Source organism: Macaca nemestrina, chromosome 16 (assembly GCF_043159975.1).
Source record: "Macaca nemestrina isolate mMacNem1 chromosome 16, mMacNem.hap1, whole genome shotgun sequence".
In the NCBI taxonomy this organism is placed as follows: domain Eukaryota; kingdom Metazoa; phylum Chordata; class Mammalia; order Primates; family Cercopithecidae; genus Macaca; species Macaca nemestrina.
Window position 1 is genome coordinate 82547756 of NC_092140.1, and position 14489 is coordinate 82562244.

Here is a 14489-nt window from a genome sequence, read left to right on the forward strand (position 1 = left end):
CCAGTTACCCGCAGTGAAAATAGAACTCATACGCCACTCAGTCTCCTTTTGCTCTCTTTGACCCCAAGGAGAGAAGAAAGGGGCCCCAGCTGCCCTGAGAATGGACGCTTAGAGGAGAGTGCGGGAAACTGGGTTTCCAGAACTAGAGTTTCACCAAAGAAAAGGATGACATAATGGTTAGGTTTAAGTTTTTGGAGTAGAAGCCCAAGGGGAGAGCGTCTCCACAGTGGGATGTAAGCTCTGTTTCGTAGCAGAAGGGTCAGGCTTTGCTCACAGTAGTTGGGAAGCTCTGCACTCTCACCTCCCTGGGAGGGCTTGCGATTCCAATCAAGGGGATCTGGAGGATCCCGGTGTTGGATCCTAAATCGGGGAGGGTGTTCCAGCGGCTACAAGCCTCAAGAAGCCAGGAGGCCCACCTGTGCACCTTTTGGAGCAGCAATTAAGAGGATGGATTTGAGGTTTGAACAGTGACCTTGACACAAGTTGTATGAACTTGAATGTTACTTAACCTCCACAAGCATCATTTTTCCTATCTGTTAAATAAGAACAATATTAGTACCTGCCTCACAGGTTGTGAGAATTTGTGAATATGCATGTAAAGGACCTGAAATTGTCTATAAAGCATGTAAGTAGGGTGACCAACAAATCTGGTTTGGCTGGGTCTGAGGAGCTCCCAGGAGGTGGAAATTTGCAGTTGTAAAACCAGGGCAGTCCAGGCAACCTGGGACAAGTTGGTTATCCTATATGTAGGTGTTAAATACATGGTAGTGATAAAGTCAAGGGCCACGGCCACAGGGATGGAAGTATGAGAAGGAGCCTTGCTTCTTACAGCAGATACTGACCCAAGGCACCTGTTTGGGGAAATCCCCCAGTAGCCTACGGTGAGGGCAAATTGGTGGCAGCTGGAACCCTTCTGTGGTGGGAGAGCACAGCCGGAATAGCCCACACAGCGGGCTGCAGGGGGAGAGTTCTACCAGCAGCTCTAGGGAATGCAGGTCCAGCCAGCAAGGGTGGATCTGGGCTGTGCACCAGCCTTGCTAGTCTGCCCCAGATCTGCAGGGAAACCAGGGCAAGCGTGCTGCTTGTGGCAGGAGTGGGGCCACTGCACTGGAGGCCCTGGGGGCAGAAGCTAGCAGAACACCAGGAGCTTTCGCTTTCTCTGAGGGCAGCAGCCCCACAGCCTCCTGTGCAGGAGATGGGCAGGCAGCTGGTCTGCCAAGAGGAGGTCTTCAGAGAAAACACAAACAGTCTCTGAATGATTGGTGACTTGAAAATATCGACAGGGCAAAAAGAAGACTTAGGCTTCCAGACTGAACGTTGAAAGACTCCAAAGCTCATTCTCACCTTCCTGTCACCGTGTGCTGTGTCCTGAGCAAAGTCTCTTCTGCTTCCCGGGGCTCCTGCTCTCCATCCATTAACTGAAGGTTTGGGGTGGCTCATCCCTGGTGGCAGTGCCCTCAGCTTTAACCTTCTCTTACTCCATGTTGCCCCAACTCAGGCGGAGGGTGTGGGGCAGACCTGTTTCCTTTCACCATTATGGAATATGTGAGTTCTGGATTTAAAAATACATATTCTCGACTGAGGAGGAAAAGTACTTTATAGCACAATTTTCAGCCCCCCCGCCCCCGCTTTTGTTTTTATTATTATACTTTAAGTTCTGGGATATATGTGCAGAATGTGTAGGTTTGTTACATAGGTATACATGTGCCATGATGGTTTACTGCACTCATCAACCCATCATCTAGGTTTTAAGCCCCACATGCATTAGATATTTGTCCTAATGGTCTGCCTCCCCTAGCCCCCCACCCCTTGACTGGCCCTAGTGTGTGATGTTCCCCTCCCTGTGTCCATGTGTTTTCACTGTTCAACTCCCACTTATAAGTGAGAACATGCGGTGTTTGGTTTTCTGTTCCTGTGTTAGTTTGCTGAGATTGATGGTTTCCAGCTTCATCAATGTCCCTGCAAAGGATATGAACTCATTCTTTTAATGGCTGTATAGTATTCCATGGTGTATATATGCCAGATTTTCTTTATCCAGTCTATCATTGATGGGCATTTGGGTTGGTTCCAAGTCTTTTTTTTTTTTTTTTTTTTTGACACGGAGTCTTGCTCTGTGCCCCAGGCTGGAGTGCAGTGGCGCGATCTCGGCTCACTGCAAGCTCCGCTCCCCCGGGTTCACGCCATTCTCCTGCCTCAGCCTCCCGAGTAGCTGGGACTACAGGCGCCCGCCACCTCGCCCAGCTAATTTTCTTGTATTTTTAGTAGAGACGGGGTTTCACCGTGTTAGCCAGGATGGTCTCGATCTCCTGACCTCATGATCCGCCCGTCTCGGCCTCCCAAAGTGCTGGGATTACAGGCTTGAGCCACCGCGCCCAGCCTGGTTCCGAGTCTTTGCTATTGTGGATAGTGCTACAATAAACATACATGTACATACTTTATGGTAGAATGATTTATAATCCTTTGGGTATATACCCATAATGGGATTGCTGGGTCAAATGGTATTTCTGGTTCTAGATCCTTGAGGAATCACCACACTGTCTTCCACAATGGTTGAACTAATTTACATTCCCACCAACAGTATAAAAGTGTTCCTATTTCTCCATATCCTCTCCAGCATCTGTTGTTTCCTGACTTTTTAATGGTGACCATTCTAACTGGCGTGAGGTGGTATCTCATTGTGGTTTTGATTTGTATTTCTCTAATGAACTGTGATAATGAGCTTTTTTTCATGGTTTTTGGCCACATAAATGTCTTCTTTTGAGAAGTGTCTGTTCATATCCCTTGCCCACTTTTTGAGGAGTTGTTTTTTTCTTGTAAATTTGTTTAAGTTCCTTGTAGATTCTGGATATTAGCCATTTGTCAGATGGGTAGATTGCAAAAATTTTCTCCCATTCTATACGTTGCCCGTTCACTCTGATGATAGTTTCTTTTGCTGTGCAGAAGCTCGTTAGTTTAATTAGATCCCATTTGTCAATTTTGGCTTTTACTGCCATTGCTTTTGGTGTTTAGTAATGAAGTCTTTGCCCATGCCTGTGTCCTGAATGGTTTTGCCTAGGTTTTCCTCTAGGGTTTTTATGGTTCTAGGTTTTATGTTTAAGTCTTTAATCCATCTTGAGTTAATTTTTGTATAAGGTGTAAGGAAGGGGTCCAGTTTCAGTTTTTGCATATGGCTAGCCAGTTTTCCCAGCACCGTTTATTAAATAGGGAATCCTTTCCCCATTGCTTGTTTTTGTTAGTTTTGTTGAAGATCAGATGGTTGTAGATGTGTGGTGTTATTTCTGAGGCCTCTGTTCTGTTCCCTTGGTCTATATATCTGTTTTGGTACCAGTACCATGCTGTTTTGGTTACTGTAGCCTTGTCGTAGAGTTTGAAGTCAGGTAGCATGATGCCTCCAGCTTTGTTCTGTTTGCTTAGGAGTGTCTTGGCTATACATCAATGTGCAAAAATCACAAGCATTCCTATATAGCAATAGTAGACAAACAGCAAGCCAAATCATGAATAAACTCCCACCACAATTGCTACAAACAAAATAAAATACATAGGAATACAACTTACAAAGGATGTGAAGGACCTCTTCAAGGAGAACTTCAAATCACTGCTCAAGGAAATAAGAGAGGACACAAACAAATGGAAAAACATTCCATGCTTATGGATAGGAAGAATCAATATCATGAAAATGACCATATTGCCCAAAGTAATTTATAGATTCAGTGCTATTCCCATCAAGCTACCATTGACTTTCTTCACAGAACTAGAAAAAACTACTTTAAATTTTGTATGGATTCAGCCTCTTTTATTGCCAACTGCTCCTACCCCAAATAAGTAATGATTTCATATTTCTGTCAAAGGACCCTTCATCCTCTCTGTCAACTACTTTCTTCATGATGCTTAATAGGTCTTCTTTTCCATTTTTCCTGCTTGAAAGTGCTCAACATGACCAGCTAACTCTACTTTTACCAGCACCAATAACAGCAACACTAAAGAGAAGAACCCTCCATGGCTTCCCTTTAGCAAAAGGGCTGAGTCACCCCCCAGCGCTCCAGACCACCCCCTTTCTAGCCCTGACAGCCCTTTCTCAACATTCTCCCTTTCAAGGGAGCCAGGACCTAGGAGCTACACTGGGAATCTCCTGGCATCGCCTTCTCTGAGCCCTTGCTCAATGTGTGCCCTTTTACAAGCATGTCCGCCCCTTGTCTGAGGGTTAAGCCCTTGACCTACCTTACTGTGCACCCCACCCTTGCCACTCCAGAGCAGCCTCCTGGGCTCCTGACTTCCAAGACCCTTCTTCCCCTCAGCCTGAGTTAATCGCTGCTCACAGTGGGGTCTGTGGACTACAGCATCCTGCTGCCTGGGATTCTGTTAGACACACAGGACTCAGGCCCCACTCAGGCCTCCTGAGTCAGAGTCTGCATTTTCACAGGATCCCAGGTGATCCATGTGCACATGAGTGTTGGAGAAGTGCGACCCAGTGGGAGGCATTTCGCTTTTCTGCACTGGCTTGTTTGAAGTCCCCTCAAAGCCAGGCCCATGTAGTGTAGCCTTTTGCTGCCTGAGAGCACTCAGCACAAAGTCTTAAAACAATGGGTAGAAGTTAAAACAGTTCTCGTAATGGGTGGTTATTACACTGTTACCAACTGGAGTGGGATACACCATCAAACGCATGAAAGAGAAGTAGGGAAAATGGGTTCTCCTTTGTCCTTTCGTCTGTCCTCCAAAGACATGTGCATGCACAGGCGCACACACACTCACACACACACACACAGCCTGCATATAGATCTCCATGGGAATCCTACTGACTTCAAGGATGAAAAGGGTCAGTCAACTGCAACCCCACTAGCAGACATCACTGAAGTGCTGCCCACCAGCCCCAGGACATCTAGTCACCACCTTGGCATTTGTTTACTGATACAAACCAGGCACTGTCTGGGCACATCCTTGTATCCTGCCTTAGCTTCTCTCTCTCTCTTTCTTTTTTTAAGAACCTCACCCATCCCTTGTTTAAACACTAAAAGGAAATCTCAGCAGGCCTTGCCAAACCCAGCTTTAACAGTGATGATGACTCTCTGCAAGGTTCTTCCTTCCAAGGTCACAAACACTTCACAGGTATGATCTTAATCCTCATGCCTTCTTGAAGAATATAGAGCAGAGAGGACTCTTCCAGCACCTTTTAAATACAGATCCAAAATAAAGGCACAAGATGGAAAAGTGACTTTATCATGACTATATATCTAACTCCTAAGTTGATCATATGTAATGTCAGGTCCTTTACATGTGTCAGCAAAAACCGTATGGGGAATCCTTTACCATCGGTTGTCAGAGCAGGAAAAATTCACCATTGGTTTACGCGAGGTCAACTAAGTGGGTGCTTGTCAACTGGAAATGGATGACACTGGCATTTCGGCCTCACTTGGGAGTGGTCTTGAAAGATGGCGACTAGGCAAAATCCTCTCAATGGGTGGGGTTTCAGGTGGTGCACTGGTCATCCACTTGATGTGGAAAAAGAAGTGGCCAGGTGGTAGAATATATATATGAACTTCTGGGCAGTGGTGAATAGACTGGATGGCTGGTCAAGCTTGGAAAGAGAAAGATTAAAATAATGTCTGGAGTAGAGACCCCTTTATGGAAGACATATCTGTGTGGGATCAAAGTATGAAGATGTTTGTATCATGTTTGAAGCCCTCCTGAGAACCACAGAAGAGGCGCTAAGAAACCAAGTGGGCAGAATCGCAGAGCCAGTCATCATCAGCCCAATTTGATCATCGGTGATCCCAGTGCTGGCCTGATGGATGCGAATGGAGTAACCGTAGTGGAAAAGATGGAGGGTACATATTGACCCAACAGAATGGGCTTCCACTTACTAAGGCTGATTTACTTACTGCGGCTTCCAAATATTAGCTTGCCAGCAACAGAGATGAACTCTGGCCCCTCAGTATGGAGCCAACCATTTGGTGGCAACTTGATTACATTGAGCTCCTGGAAGAGTCAAAAATTTGTTCTAATAGGAGTTACATATTTTAAGTATAGGTTTTCCTTTTCTTGACCACAGGTCCTCAGCCAGCACTGATATCTGAGGACTTAACGGAGTTTTTGAACCACCAACATGGAATCCTATACAATATGGCAACTGACCAGAAATCATTTTCTTAGCAAGGACATGTGAGAAAGGGCTCTGTAAATATAGGACCCACTGGTTATACTGTATACAATGCCACTCAGAAGCTGCTAGCCTGATAGATCTTTTGGATGGTCTGTTGCAGGCAGAGTTATGGAGCCAGCTCAAAGATGATAATCTACAAAGATAAGGCTCCATCCTCCAGGATACACATTGAATCAAAGATTTTTATGTAGTGCTATGTCCACAATGGGAAGAATAGATGGGTCTGGGGAAAAAAGCGGTAGAAACATAATAGTGACATTTACCGTTACTCCCAATAGCCCACTGTTGGGGGATGGAACTTTTTCCTTCCCATTCCCACAAATCTGGGCTCTTCAGGGTTAGAGGTTATGGTCTCCAAAAGAGCACACATAAGATTTTCATTAAATATAAAGCTATGGCTGCCAACCGGGAAGTGTGGACTCCTGGTATCTAGGTACCATCTTGAACAGAGTCACCATCTTGGCAGGGAAAGTAGGGACCCCATTACCCAGTGGAGCCAGGAGGGAGATGAGTGGCCTGCAGATGATGTACTTGGGTACATCTTGATATTCCCTTGCTCCACTGTGATGGTAAATAAAAAAGTGCTACAACTCTGGCCTGAAAAGGTCATGGTGGCCAGAGACTCAAATTCTTCAGGAAAAAGAGTTGGGTTCATGACACCAGGGAAACCACTGGGGTCAGCAGATGTGGTGGTTGAAGATAAGAGGAATCAAGAAAGGGAAGCAGTGAAGGGAAATGCTGCTTATTGCTGTGGTCTTGATAACAGGTGCAGAATTGGGGGCTACAGTTCATTCCACTAGAATGAATCCTAAAGGGGTTGTCCCCCAAATGGATATGCCATACTGGATCACAGCAATGCAAGGGGTGGACTGTGGTGGATACAAAATTGCACTGCCCAGAGCCTCCCTTCAAAGAATGGCTTGTTGCCCTTGTTATCAGCATGTATCTTCAAGCTGTCAACTCCTTTAGGGTTTGCCTGAGCTGCAGAAAGCTGCTTCCTCTGAGGACAGCCCACATCCAGTGACTGATTGAGGTGAGTATGCAAGCCTAGCCGTTTCAGGTCCATGTGGAACAATCTTGATAGGTTATTTGCCCTCCACAGTGAGCTCCTTGTGGGGCTGGCCAAGATTTTGCTGTGCCAGCATTGGTTTGTTTTCCCCTCTGGAAAATCTTCCTCCTCCCCATCTCCTCCACAGCTGTTGATCTCTAATAAATACTCTGTACATCAAATTCTATCTCAGAGCTTGCTTCTGGAGAATCCAAAATCACCACTGAACTGCAGGAGTTGGTACCAGCAGTGGTTCAGGAAAGCAGGCAATAAGATGGGGTTGTGAAGCTGGATCACTCACCACCCAGCTTGCAAAGAGTGAAGAGGGAGTGTAGGCTGCTCCAGACACAATGTGGCGATCCACTTGCTTAGAGCAATTTGTCATGCATTTGAGAAGATTGAAGGAACCAGTAATTGCAAATACTAGTTTTACTCAGTGATTTTTAGAAAAGCCGTTAGTATAATTCAGATATCTATCTTAAATTAAAGATCATACTTCAACCTCATTGTAAAATTGAAAAAAATTCTTGGGGGCTTTAAGAACTTTTATTGGCCAGGAATAAGTACCTAGGCATTCTCTGGATACCCAAGAAATAAGAACTGACTCACCTTGAGTAGAGAGTGGCAAATCTCGTGCTAGATACCACATTTTAAATTCCTGCAATTACTAGGTAATGTTTGGCTTTCCCAAATTTTATTTGAATTGGTGGAAGTGACCTACCCTCTCTTTAGTAAATACCAATACCTTGGTATTAGTGAGTAGCTTCATGCAGAAATCCTGATATGTCTTGGTATTCCCTTGCTCCCCGTCACTGTCCTTCATGCTTTGAGCTGTCTAGAAGCCTGCCTTGCAGGCCCCACATGCATTCACCTCCCTGAGTCCAGACTGGCTTGCAGTGCTTTAGGAAATGCAGACCATTTGGACCCGTTGGTGCTAAAGACCACGCTGTAGAAAATCTTGCCTATCTGCCTTTGCCAAAAGGCTTTTCAGCTTAGATTTCAAGCTTTTTTCTGTAATCAGGTGCTTGTAAACAGTTCTGGGAAGCTTCAGTTTCATGAGTAGGCAGCTGCATTTACCCTGGACCTGGTTTTTCCCCAAATAGCTGAGAGGAGCCCTGAGTAAACTTGTTTCTATGTGTTTACAGAGACAGTGATGCAAAGAGGCAGGTTAAATTCTGCTGCATGTATGGGAATCCCCAAGGAACATATCTAGGTTATAAGTCATTACTCTTTACCTGTAAGTACAGTTCTGCCAAGAGGCCTAAACACATAGGCTGGGAGGTAGATACTGGCTACCTGTTTTGTTTTTTTACTTGTGCTTGTTTTATAGTAAATACTGTTTTACTTCCTTGATTTTATGTAACAAATTATACTTTCCAGACTTCTTTCAACTCTTACCACATTTCATCTTCTTAATAGCCTTGTGAAATAAACAATTATCATCTCCATCTGATATATGAAGAAATAAACTTCATATTCATGTACTGTGATGTTTGGAGAAACTGAGTGATGAATATCTTTGAAAAAAATTCTTGCAGATCCCAAGTTTTGATTTAAATTATTTTTATTATAGCATTACATAAAAATGCACATATATGAAAGTAGCCATATATTTCATATGGTTATGTTTATTATAGAAACATTAAAAAATGCACTAATTAAATACAAACAAGACAACACCACCAATAACATTCAAGTTAACAACACTGATTTCACGTGTTAGGTGATGTTTTGCTGAAACTAAATTGCTAATACTGGGCTAAATGGTAGAATGATGTATCTACATTTTTATAGCCCACTTGTCAATATGAATTCTTTGATTAGTCTGAGTCATTGTGTTTACCATAGTAACTATTCTTCCATTTTAACCTGACCACATTTTAAACCATGGATCCATGGTTGTGAAGGACCAATCAATTGAAGGGTATAAATCAAATACTATGCTAAAATTTAAGTATTTAATGAAAACGTCTTCATTGTATATTTGCTGTAGTATTTACTGTTAATGAACTATTGGAGACTGGTACAAACCAAAACAGGATTTAGAAGTATGACTCTAGGGTGATGCCTCCATTCTTCCACCATGATGGTTAATTTTATGTGTCAACTTGACTGGGCTAAGGGATGCCCAGATAGCTGGTAAAACATTATTTCTGGTGAGTCGGTGAGGGTATTTTTGGAAGAAATTAGCATTTGACTTGGTGAACAAAATAAAGCAGATGGCCCTCCAACAAACCTAGGCATTTTCCAATTATTTGGGGGCCTGAATAGAACAAAAAGGTGAAGAAGGGGCCAATTTGCTCTCTCTGCTTGAGCTGAGATATCCATCTTTTGGACTCAGACAGGGACTTACACTGTCACTATCCTCTTTCTCACCTCCTTGCCCCCCACTCTCAGGCCTTCTGACTGAGTTATGCCACCAGCTTTCCTGGTCTTCAGCTTGCAGTGGTAGACGATGGAGCTTCTTGGTCTCCATAATCGCATGAACAAATTCCTACATCTCCTCTTACATATATATGTCTCTATATTCTATTGGTTCTGTTTTTCTGGATAACCTTGACTAAAACACCCACTATATTTCTCCATTTGAAGTACCTTCTGTTAGTAAAGTTTTCTAACACCCCCACCCTTCTATGTTTATGAAAATCTGTCCCTGTTAAGTCAGGAACCTTTTCATAATAATTGAGATTCCTAAGATGACTAAAATGTGCTGGTTTTAGGGAAAACCAAAGTGAGAAGCCGTCATAGGATGTGCATTTGAGCTTCACAAGAGGCAGAACTCTCTCTAAATCACTTGCTTTCTGACATGTTGTAAAGTTCTTAGCATAGATTACTTGACACAAAATTTTAAATGTTCAAAGCTTCAGCAGATTTAGGACTCATCTAATCCAATTCATCTAATCCAAATCCCTTACTCTATATAAGGGGAAACCAGGTCCCAGAGAAATTAAATAACTTGTGCAAGGAAAGGTCACACAGCCAGATATTGGTGGCACCAATAATTACCTCTGAGCATCACATCCTCTCTGCTGCATCAGACAGCTTCCCTGCCTTCAAGTCTACTTATACCCAGAGAAGCCATTGAAAACAGAGTCTGCTCACATCTCAAAGAAAAGGCTGGATTCAATTGCCCACCACAAATTCTTAAAAATTGATTTGTAGTGCCTGCCTCTTTCTAATTTTTAATTTTCTTAACCAATTTCATCTACGTTATCAAGAAATGTAGTCTTGAGTCATACTTAACAGAGACAGGGCTAATTAAGAACAGAACTGAAGGCAACAAAAAATCTTATATGTTTGGTTGAATGAACATCCACTTCCTAAATCCCATGATAAAGACGTACATTGAAGATATTAACCAAACACAAACTGAAAATAGGGAGAATACAGAGCTGATAGTCAGGAGGTCTTCCCATCTTATCATTCACACAGTAAGTAGAGTAGGGACTGGCAAACTATGGCCTTCAGGCCAAATCCAGTGCTTGTGTTTGTTAATAAAGTTTTATTGGAACATGGCTGGGAAACATAGCAAGACCATGTCTCTACAAGAAATAAAAAATTCTCTGCCCCATTTGCTTACAAAATGTCCATGGCTGCTTTCATGCTAGTAGAATTGGTTAGAACAAAGACCGTATAGCCCCCAAAGTCTAAATTATTTACTATCTGACCTTTTCCAGAAAAAGTTTCTAGACCCTCAAACTTGATGTGTGTCGTAATCTGGGGTTTGTGACTCCGTTAGGATCTCTAGACATACTTTTGAAATTCTTCCAGGGCATTTAAATGTTGTGTTCCTGTGTCTGTGATAATCTGGAGGGGGAAAAAAACCATAAGCCTGCTCCACATCACCTGAATGACTACCCTAGACCTAGGCATAGTGCCTTGCATTTTAATGTTTGCATTTAAATTTGATTTTATGGTCATGTTAGAAACATGAGAAGGTGGAAAGACCTCACAGCAGGCGGGACAAAGTCCCTTTAGGAGCATCCAAGTGTGTTAACCCCCTTGCCTATGACTTGGAGGCACCTGCCCTGGAGTCAGGCAAATTTAGCACCAGAGGAAAATACACAGGCCTTCTCTACCCCCAGGAGACTCATCCTGGCACAGCCAAACCCATTGTCCTGCTCAAAGGGAAAAGAAGCTTAGCTGGTTTTGCTACATGAGAGAGTGAGGAGGGGTCCACAATAAACTTTGTGTGGGGTGCATTTTTTCTTAGTTACTTCACCAATTAATGTCCAAGGAATTCATGAAGCAGTCAGTGGTTTTCCAAGGACCTAGGCTTTTGCTAGAGGAAACCAGTGTTACTCCATCTGGACAGAGTGATTGTACTATTCACTCCCAGATTAGAAACGTGCTCCTCACAGAGAAGTAGGAAGTTGGGTTTGATCATCCATTTAAAATGGTGTCCTTGAGGTACTTAGGCATCCTTGGGGGTCTATGATAATTAAGTCAGAGTCATGAAGAAGAATAGGGAGATAAAACCAGACAGGCTTTTAAAAGTTCACAGCCTTTGAAAAATAAGACTGATTGGTTCAAGAGGGAACTTTTAGTCCCTCAAGTGAAGAAAGCAGAATTTCACTTATAAAGCTTGAAACCCATGGCGAGGCAATCAAAATACTGATTTCCCCAAAGTATAAAGGCTCATGTGATATTTCAAACCAGGTAACTGCTTAGAGGAACTCAATTTCAGTTTTGAGTAGTTAAGATAAAGTTCACATGACAAACTGGAACATTCCTTTTGGAGAGAATTACATAGCAGGAGGCACTAAGACAATTTATAGCCCTAGACCCAGAACTGCATGCCTCGGAATTTTCTCTTAGGGAAATAATGCACAGAAAACAAAATATAAACAAAAATGATCACTGCTGCATCATCTCGAAGATAAAAAATAAGAAAGTAATTTATGTCAAGAATATTAATCCTAGGTGGAATATATAGTAAATTATACCAATCTTATAAAACTATTAAGGCAAATAATTATAAAGAACATGTTGATATATGCTATAATTTAAGTGAAAATAATAGTAAGTAAAACAGTATGTTCACTACAATTGTAGGTATGTGAATATTACATGCCAGAGGTAATATCAAAAAAAATTGTTTAATTAGGCAGCATGATACTATGGGTGACATTTCAAATATTTTTTTGAATGATGTGTTCTTTCAATAAAGAATGAGGCATTTTCTAATTAAAAAGCCAAAAGCTCAGACAAGGTCAAACATTAGGAAAACATTGTGTTTTTTTTTGTTTGTTTCTTTTTGTTTTGTTTTGTTTTGTTTTTTGAGATGGAGCCTTGCTCTGTTGCCCAGCTGGAGTGCAATAGCACAATCTCGGTTCACTGCAACCTCCGCCTCCCAGATTCAAGCGATTCTCCTACCTCAGCCTCCCGAGTAGCTGAGATTACAGGTACGCACCACCATGCCCAGCAAATTTTTGTATTTTTACTAGAGACGGGGTTTCACCATGCTGGCCAGGCTGGTCTCAAACTCCTGACCTCAGGTGATCCACTCGCCTTGGCCTCCCAAAGTGCTGGGATTACAGGCGTGAGCCACCGTGCCTGGCCACATTGTATTTTTATTTTGGCATAGATGTGATATTTCCAGAGAAAGTAAATGTTGCTCTATTCAAAACATTACAAAGATTCTGATCAAAAGAATCTAGCCACCAAAAGTCATTCAGTTCCCCTGCTCATGAAAACTAATGATCACTGAACACCGACTGTGTGGAAATTTCCTTTGGTTTTAAAACAGCTCTTTGTGGCAGGTGCAATGATTATCCCCATTTTTCAGATGAGGTAACAGGCATAAAAAGGAGAGGTAATTTGCCCACAATCACCCAGCTAATTAGTGGCAGATCTGGGATTTAGTCCAAGTCTGTCTGACTCCAGGACCACTGCAGCTGTTGACTTGGAAACCCTTCGGGACTTTATGCATACCAGAGACAGACTAGAAAACTCTTGGAATGAGTAGGTTCTTGGTAATCACACAGACCTGGGTTTGGATTCTGGCTTTTTGTATCAGCCAAGATGCTTTTGATGAAAATGAAAGAGAACCTGACTCATACCAGCACAGGTGCTTAGGAAATTTATTATCTCATAACATGAAGTCCAGAAGTTGGGCTGGCTGTGGGTTGGTGGTGTTGGCAGCTCAGTGGTGTCATCAAGGACCCTTGCCATCTTTCCCCCTTGCCTGTTTGCCATCCTTGGTGTTATTCTCCTTGGGAGCAGAATGCATTCACATTGTTGCTAGTTGAAGAAGAGAGATCTCTGACTGGGGAGCCTGTGCTCAGGAAAGGGAAACGTTCCCTGGGAGACTTCCAGCAGAAATATATCCCAGGAATATTCTTGAATTCATTCTTGGCTGGGCATCATGTAGCCTGATTACTTTATATTAGCATGATGTGTATGAATGGCAGGGAGTCAACCACGATGCTCATTACACTCTGTTCTTAGTCACCTAACTTGTTTACATTTCCATTTCTTCATCTGTAAGGTGGCAGATCTGAGGACGCAGTGGGATAAGGGTTGGATGTGTCTGGCCAATGGGCAATATTCAGTAGTTATTAGTTGAGTATGTCATTTAGTGGGGGACGTGTGCTGTTTGTATAAGCCTGGGCTCTCTGGGGTGCAATCTTAGTCTGCTTAGTACTTTTCACCAACCCTCACCCCTGCAGTGACAGAGTGACAACTTGGTAAAGAATGAAGTGCTAATATTTCCCAAATTTTTAACTGTTCTTTTCTCCCCTCTTCTTGTCCTGAGCCTTTACGCCACTTCTTTATTGAATTTATAGAGTTGATAATAAAAATACACAAACCCAGAGTTTTAAGATGTTATAGAGTTCCATTATTAAAAAGTGAAAATTGAACTTCACTGAGAATTCACAATTTTCAAGATCCAAGCAAAATATGTAATTTCTGCTATTTCCCTCCACTACCAGGTTTTGTTACTGGTGTTCCTTTAAGGAGATTTCTGGTTTATTCTTTAACACTAGAATTTCTTTCTCTTTGTTATTATTCAGTTCTTATGTATACTAGGTGAAAAAACAATGAGTTTTTACAAATTGTAGAATTCATGCACCTAAACTGTTGTGGTTCTTCCTGAAAAAACAGAAAACATACATGTTATGGACTGAATGTTTGTGTCCCTGCCAGAATCATGTTGAAGCTTTAATTCACAGTGTGGCTGTATTTGGACATAGGGCCTCTAAGAAAGTAATTAAGGTTAAATGAAGTTCTAGGGGTGGCACCCTGATCCGATTGGATGTGTGTGCTTAGAGGAAGAGACAC